Raw genomic sequence first — 8,778 nt, forward strand, 5'->3', positions numbered from 1 at the left:
TTTCTGTTTAACCCTAACACTCCTTTCAGTCCAACAACTGTTCTCATTGAACCATCTTCATTTGCCCTGGTCCCCATTAGTGGTGCACACATGCCCCCCATGGGTTGCTCAGACCAACTGCAGCAGGAGAGCTTTCCTTCCCTCTTTTCACAGCTCAGCACCCTGCGCATTCTGGGGTGCTCTCCCCAGGTGAGGATTCAGTGCTCCCTGCCCATTCTGGGGTGCTCTCCCCAGGTGAGGCCTCAGTGCTCCCTTCCCATTCTGGGGGTGCTCTCCCCAGGTAAGGACTCAGTGCTCCCTGCCCATTCTGGGGTGCTCTCCCCAGGTGAGGACTCAGTGCTCCCTGCCCATTCTGGGGTGCTCTCCCCAGGTGAGGACTCAGTGTTCCCTGCCCATTCTGGGGTGCTCTCCCCAGGTGAGGACTCTGTACTAGTTCCCAAGATATAGACAAGGGTTGAGAGTAGTCAAAATGAGGACAGGTTGTGGTAAGGACAGTCTCAGGTCAGGGAAGCCCAGCCTCCAAGCCAGCCACTGACTGACCTCCTTCTCTTTGTCTGCATCCACAGAGAAGGCAGCGGGCTGGGCCTCTCAGTCAAGGGGCTCTGTAAGCGAGGCCATGCAGCCAGGGGCAGGAGGAGACTTCTTGGCCTTGTGTGTGGATGGGGTAGATAGAGGCTGTGATGATCCTGGTCGTGATGAGAGCATTTTCCTGAATACCAGGGCCCTGGGCAATGTTGTGGTGTTCTGTGTTCTCCGTGTACCGTTAAACTCAGCTAACCTAAGCTGAGAGAGAGGGATATGTCCTTCTCCTTTCTTCTCCAAGTTTTTCGTACAGCATTGCTACTGGCTCTGTAGACCTCTACTGGTCTTTCCTGGCCATCCCAGATATTTCCTGTGTGCCCCCGCCCCCACCCTGTGAGCTCTTCCCAGTCCTCTGAGACTCCCTCTTAGCACATAGGCTGGTGCAGCTTTTGGGGTATCCCAGGCTGTATGACTGACGTATGCCAGGATGGTGATCACGCAGCCCGGAGGGGCTGCAATTTTTCATGGGTTTCATACATAAACCTGTCTCCTGACTTTGGAGCCAACCGGAAGGCATTAGCTAGGTTAAAAACAATGTAACAATAACAACACCACACAAAACAAACCTCTCTCAGTGAGTAAGCACGTGGGTAGTGCTTCCAGCTTGTGTCTGTTGCTCTCCTTTGCAACCCAACAGGCAGGAACTTCTGGCTCCATATAAGACGGACACTGTTCTCATAAGGAAAAATGGCGGCTGCCGTTATCATCGCTGAACAGTGACCAATGTCATTTATAACATCACATATTTGGGGATTAAAAATAGTCCAGCATACGTAGAATCTCAGCTGCAGCCGGAGGCAGTGGGTTCACATTCCACAGCATCTGCCCCAGTGGGATGGGACTCTGTAGTCCCACCACGACAGAGGCTGGGGTCCCCTCACCCCAACTGCCTACAGTCAGTCTCTTTAAACATATTCTACAACAGCCTGAAATTTGTGCAAGGTCATTATACACGAATGCCGAGTTTATATAAACTCATTCGCACATCACCTAGAAACACACAGCTCTCTAACGCTGAACCCTATCCCCGGGCTCCCTAGAATCTTTCATTACCCACTTCTTACAGGGATGCTAAAGTGAGCTGCAGAGAGAGCATATGAGGCCAGTGCTGCTGTGTTCATGTTCCTTAGGAAAGACTATCTCTGTTCCTGTTGGTGTCAGCTTGGAAATGACACAGTGGAAGGCCTGTGACTGAAAGCAGGCCTTGGCTCCTCGGCTTGAGTGTGGCTCAAGCAGTGTATCTCCCACACCGGATCGCAGGTAGATAGGAAGGGTAGCTTGTTCGGTCGCGCTGGGTCCTGTGGACAGACTGCAATCAGCCCTTTACCCTACTTGACACCCCCCACCCCCTGCACTCCAGGATGCAGCCTGGGTGAGTATCCCATCAACTTAACTCTTGGACCAGCTACATGTCCATATTCAAATCAAGGCTTGGACATTTGAATTCTGGGACATCTTGGACAAGATGCTTAGCTGTTTTCACAGAACATACCATCTCTTTAGATTGGCAGCTCACCCTTGATAATGGGTATTTCCTCCAAGTCGTCCAGGGGTTGATTGCCAATGTCTTCCTAGGGCTGAGCAATATTCCACCATGTAGATGTTCTACTTGACATCCAGGTTTGGGTAGTTATGAATAAAGTGGCTGCGAACAAAATAGCCACACTTCCTCTCTTCTGTCCCTGTGCCACTGATGAACTCCATTTTACTTACCTATGGACGATTCTTTTAAAAGGTTTATTTTATTTAATAGACTTTTTCAAAGTTTTTTTTAAAAATTATACATGAATGCTAGATTTATATAAACTTTTCCTGAGCCCTCTCAAATTTGTGACCTCTTCATCTTTAATTGTTATTGTTTTACACACACACAACAACAACAACAAAACACCCCTGAGTCCATTTGATGTCCCTTGTAAGTTATGTGATCTTACTGTTCGCCACTTGAGACTGAATAACCTATGGGAGAATTAGTCTCTAGAAAAAACCCTGATTCTCCCTTGATCAGCAGCCACTGACTGCCTGTAGCTCTTCATCTAGGAGTGGGGCCTTCTAAAATTTCCCCCCTCCATGTTGGAATGTCAAGTGGTATTGTCATTACGCCAGTCCAGTTCAGCTAGCCGTGTTATTGAGAGTCCATGGGCGCAGCTCCCTTGTCATGCCCAGAAGACAAAACCTAAGGTAGGCTTCCTAGCCTGCTGGCTCTTACCCTCATCGTCCTACCCCTCAGGGAAATTCTGCGACTTCCCCTGAGTCTTAGTTATAAGGACTGCATGGCAGATGTGTCAATTGGAGGTGGGAATACTGTGGTCACTCATTCTCTGCCTTATGAGCGGGGTGGCTCTCTATGATTGCCTCCATCTGACGTAAAAAGAGGCTTGTTTGCTGAGGGGCGAGAGCTACCTACACTTATCTGTGGGGATGAGGGTAAGTACTTAGAATACAATTTAGAAATTATATTATTTTAGGACAGTGGCTACAGTCGGTCCTCCTTTAAGGTTTACGAACCTGCCAGCTACAGGGAGTTGGCTTACAGTTCCAGGTGTGAATTCCCTCCTGCTGAGGGACCTTAAGCCCAATTAGATAGCTGCTGATTATCCAGATGAAAGCACCACTGTTACACCACTGGGGATACCTTGCAGGGGAAGGCCACTGTGGTTGACTAAGTGACACAGCTGGGTAGGGCTCTTACTGCTTTACTCCCTTGGCAGCTTGTAGGCCTCCTGGTTCTACGATAGCTAGTCCTTAAGTGGGAGAGGCTTCCAGATCAGTCCCCTCTCCCTTCTTCCAAGTCCTGTGTCCAAAGTTGTGGTCTTCAGCAGCAATACAATCTTACCTTCCAGTTCTGGGAGCAACCAAGTGGCAATTACCTGTATTGTCTTGGACCCTCCTGACCAAGAAGCCTTTTCCATGTTGGGTGGTTGGGTTTTTGTTAGTGTATGGATATCAAGGGGTCACTCGCCACTGTGGTGTAATGTCATTTTATGTGTATATATATATATATATATATGTATGTATTATATATATGTATTATGTATTATATATTATATATTTATATATATGTATATATGTGTGTGTGGTGTGTGTATGTATAAATATATATGTGTGTGTGCATTTATAAAATAATGTACTTTCCCAAACACCCTTAATATTATTTATACCTCCCCTCTCTCCCTCTCCCTCTCCCTCTCCCTCTCCCTCTCTCTCTCTCTCTCTCTCCCTTCCTGTCTCAGTATTACCATCCCGAATCAATGTTCCTCCCCATTTCCCCTTTCACAGTACCTGTATTTTATTTTTCAATTACTTGTACAAATGTGCATCTGTGTATGAATATGTATTTATGAGTGCATTTGCCTGTGGAGGCCAGAAGAGGGCGTCTGTTCCCCTGGAGCTGGACTTACAAGCGGTTGTGCTCCTCCCTCTGACGTGTGAGGTGGGCTCTGACCTCAGGTCCTCTGCACTATACTGTCTTCGCTGCTGAGCAAGCTCTCTGGTTCTAATACGGTTGTCTCTCCCTTTCACTGTTTGCAGTTGGTGATGATACTCTAATGCAGGTTTTAGATGTGTGTTTTTGTTTGTATTTATCTTGTATAGGGCTCTCTGTGTCTGACATTTGATTTGAAGGATTTCTAGGTCATTTTTTGTTTTCAACACTTTGTATATTCCGTCTTTTCTTCTCCTTTTGGGATTCCCATCATACATATCCTTTCAAGATTCTTGGATCTTTCTCTCTGTGCTTTTTGGGTTTTTTCCCCTCTCTTTGCTTCTTGGTTGGAAGCTTTCTGCTACTCCGAATTCACGCTCAATGCTTTCCCGCCTAGTCCTCTGGGGAGCCCGTGAGAGGCATTCCTCATTTCTGTTACAGTGTTTTTACGTCTAACACTTATTTTTGGTTCTTCCTAGAATTTCTACCTCATTGCTTACCTTGCTCATCCCTTTGTACACGCCATCCGTCTTCTCTGTCAGTGCCTTCAGCGTCTTAGTCATTATTGTTTACGCTCTCTGTCTGGCCTCCCCAAGGGCTCCTGCTGTAGCTCGGCCTTGCTCAGCCTCTGCAAACTGTGCTCCTTCCTTTTAGGATGCTAATGCAGCACTCCACATCTCTCTTGAGAGAGTCAGATGTTGCTATGCTGGCCTTTAGTTCAAGGCGGAGGATGGTCTTGAAGTCCTGATCCTTCCGAATCTGTCGTCCAAGTGCTGGGATTATAGGAGGCATGTACCACACACTCAGTCTCCATGGTGCTGAGGATTGAACTCAGAGCTCTGCTCATTCTAGGTAAGTGTTCTACCAATTGAACTTTACTTCCAGCCCCACTTTGAAATATACATATATATGTGGAAGGACTTTATACACAGGAGAAAGAAGCTGCCACAAAGAGACCCTCAGCAGTTCTGTGATGACCCTGTGATGGGGCCAGTTCACTTCACAAATGTGTGGCTAAATGGAACTCCAGCTGCGCACGCACTTCCTTTCCTCCGGGTGGGTTGGCTCTCACAGAACCCCAGCAGCCTGGGTTCTGGTCAGTTTCCTCTGAAGGCTGTCTTGTTAGAGCCGAGTGCTGGTGTACTCCAGCATGGCTTTTCCCCACCCCTTGCCAGAACGTTAGGGGATTTTCCACTGAAGCTCCCCACAGGACTTGGTGGAATCCTGACTGGGGAGGCAGGCAGGGAGAGGATTCACAAGTGTATCCCCGTCGCTGGGAGCTCTAGACTTTTCTCTCTAAGGCTGCGCTTCCACTGAGGTGCTAATCACAGGCCAGGCTCCTAACTTGGCTCTGGCTTGCTGCAGAGAGTTCAACTTGGGGGAGCTGTGACTTCCTGCCCAGCTCTTCATTACCAGGACAGTCGTTTCTCTGTGACCTCATCTGTTTCTTGGTTCTAAGAAGAGCTGTTGACTCTTTGGTCTGTTCAACTTTTTTCTTTGTGTTGGACTGAAGAGTGGCGACTTCCAAATGCCTGGCACACAGAGCAGGATGCCAGAAGGCTCGAGCTGGGTTTTTTCTCTTTTATTTTGTACTTACTATTATAGTTTGAACTCGGCATGCCCCATTTCTTGCATCATATTTTGAGCACTTGCTCCCAGCCAGCGATGCTATTGGTGGTGTGTAGTGGGGGGGGGAGCAGTCTGTGACCTTTTACAGGTAAAACCTGCTTAGAAGGAGTGGGGTCATGAGTGGTAGGCATTTGAAAGTTATACTGTTGTTCCTGCCTCTGGTTTCCCCTCTGCTCCCTGGTCATCTGTGACCTGTGGAGTCCCCGTCATAGTCACTGCCACCAGCACCACCATCGGCTCTTTCCTCATCCTGACAGATCTAAAGTGTCGGAAACCACGAGCCAAAATAAACCTTCCCTCCCCTAGGCTGTTTCTGTCAGGAGTTTTGGTTAAAGTCATGGAAAAATAACTAATATAAAAAGTTGGTCCCAGAAAGGTGGGGCTGTGGCTAAAGCTGACCCCACGTGGTTCTCAGGCCTTCTGAACTGGTTGGCAGGAGCAAGGAGAGGAATTCGGAGATGTGGATCTGAGTGCCGCTCTGTCTCCATCTCTCCTCTCCAAACTCCCCTTCCTTCTCTTCGAGGTGGGAATGTGTCATTTACATTCTGCTTTTGTGGGAGCTCACAGATAAGATTCTGCCCCACATCTCAAGAGATTTTGATATTCCCAACAGTATAGGAACTGGTAAGGCCACAGGGACTCCTTAAAAAAAAATTTTTTTTTTTAATATTGGATTTAATAGAAAGAAAAATCACGCCAGAAACAAGTATATTGATCGATTGGCTTGCTACAGAATGGTAGCACAGTCATGTTTAAAAGCTATGGGCAAAGTACTAGCAAGTACTTTGCTAGGACTAAGCATAGGACTTACAAAGAGGCCAGAGCCAAGGTCTGAAAAGCCAATGCCCAGACGAGGCAGAAGCAGCTTCAAACAGGCCCAGAAGCAGAGGAAGAGATGGCCACTCCGTGGAGGCGGGGGAGAGGAAAGGCAGGCAGAGCAGAGCAGCCTGGGAAGGAGGCCTGAAAGACAAATGGGAAAGACTGCGTTTCTGAGAGCACCGGAGAATACCTGACAACCTGACGGGTGGGGCTACGGGGGTGTTTAAGTGGGGAAACAGTGCTAGAAGCATGTGGTGTGTAGGGAGGCAGGAGAGCATGCTCTGTGTGTACAGACGCCCCTCTCCTTGAGTAGGCAACACGGAAATCATGGCGGTTTCTATCACAGCATCGATGTTTTCTTTCCTGAAGGGTATGTAAGAGCCCTTGACAAAACACAGCAGCCTGGTGGGAGAAGGTCTTTTTCTTTGTCTTTCTCTCCTTGGATTCTTGAGAGAGAAGACTGTGGTGAGATGGCTAAGCCTTTGGAGGCTTCAAGTTTGTCTGTTGCAGCCATCACTTTAGCCCCTCCACCCAGCCCTACCCATGGAGGCCTCCAAGTTCGTGGGAAGGCAGGGAGACACACTGGGAGGAAGGGAGATCCTCTCAGGGTGTGTGGTATTGACAGAGGACTGGTAGGTTCAGAAAGTCTGTGTCTTTATCCTCAGTAGTGACTCTCAATGGGCAGGCCCACTCAGAGGGCTGGCAGGGCTGAAAACACCTCAGCTCTCAGTCCCACCCACCTGAGATCCACGCACAGTGGAACACAGCTCTCGATGAGAGTGCGTGGTACACTCAGACTGAGGTAGAGGTAGAGGGAAAGCTGAGCCCCCGGCTTGGGTATATCAGAAAAAGAGCTGCAGCGTATTTTTTCCGAGAGCTTTGTTTTTCTGATTAAGCTACAAAGCCACAATAAAAGATGACCAGAAGTTTGATGATGGAGCTCGATGGTGGGACATTTGCCTGGTATGCGCAAGGCCCTGGGTTCAATCCTTCATACCGAAAAGGAGAAAATGATAAAGAAGCCGCTTTTCCTGCAGCTGAACTTCATGGCTGGTAGGTGGGTGCTTGGTCTCCTAAACCAGACCAGTTCAGTTCAGTGCACGTAGTGCCCATGGTATAGTAAAGAAATACAGTTCTACGCTCCTAAATTGAACTTTTAAAAAGACCTGCCTGTCCTTCTGAGCTACTGGATCCCACAACTGGTTACTTACTGTATGGCTCCCCAGAGGACCCTCCTCCCTGACTTGGTACTTGTTATGGACAAGCGTCAAACCCTGAGATGCTGTAGAGTCTTCCCTGCCAGTGACAAACTGGCACCGTCGTCACACGCGCACACGGAATTCTGAAGGTAGGTGTGGCCCACATACAGTTTATCCCCTCCCCAGTGGTCTTGTACCTCGGAGCAGAGGCCTGTGAGAACCTGTGATGAGGATCGTCACCTCTCTGGCATCCATGACAGTGCCCACACCCACCACCAGCATCATGGTGGGCACCTTAGTGAGGCTGACATTATAGAATGGAGCCCTAGCCAAGACGGTGTCCATGGCCAGGGCCTTCACACGCGTCCTCAGATCACAGACGGAACCTGGCTTATATTGCTGGCAATGAGTATATCAGGGTCCCTGCCCCCAGAGAGTAGCTCAGTTCTTGACTTGCAGCCTGGATCTTCTCTTCAAAGAGGTCATGTTAGGCCCGCACATCAACTGTATCTCCATCCAGAATGGGAGTATTTTCCAGGTAGATGTCAATGTGCTTGAAGAGGCTATTCCATGTGAGGGACTGGTATAGTCGTTCTCCAGTGGTCATGAGGAAGACACATACCCATCCACGTTGAAGGTTCCCATGCACTTAAAAGGCAGATCCTCATTCTTATACTACCATTATACTTCTGATAACAGCCAATTATGGTGCTTCTGGTGGGGCTGGGGGCGGGGCGGGAAGGCAAAGCACAGTGCTGTATTACTTGTTGCGCCTGGATTAAACTGGATAAGGTGCTTCCTAGTGCCCCTGTGAATAGTGTTCCAGGATGAGCTTCACCTCCTTGCGGACACTCCCCGTGGCCGAAGTCACAAATGTGCTAGAGGTCCAGCCAAGACCATGGGTCCTCTTGACTTCAGCATTATCATGGGACCACAAGACAAGACTGGAATCACTGGAATATGAAATGACCCCTCTAAGCATGGGTATCTGGATCCATTGGCTTGCCTAGCTACCGCGTGTGTGGCCGTGTCAGCTCCCACAGCTGAATTGACTAGATGCCCATTAAATGAGCCACGGGACGGGTTGAGGAGCAGGAAGCCATGGCAGCTTTAGAAGGTGGGCCC

Source organism: Mastomys coucha, unplaced genomic scaffold (genome assembly GCF_008632895.1).
Source record: "Mastomys coucha isolate ucsf_1 unplaced genomic scaffold, UCSF_Mcou_1 pScaffold13, whole genome shotgun sequence".
Classification (NCBI taxonomy): domain Eukaryota; kingdom Metazoa; phylum Chordata; class Mammalia; order Rodentia; family Muridae; genus Mastomys; species Mastomys coucha.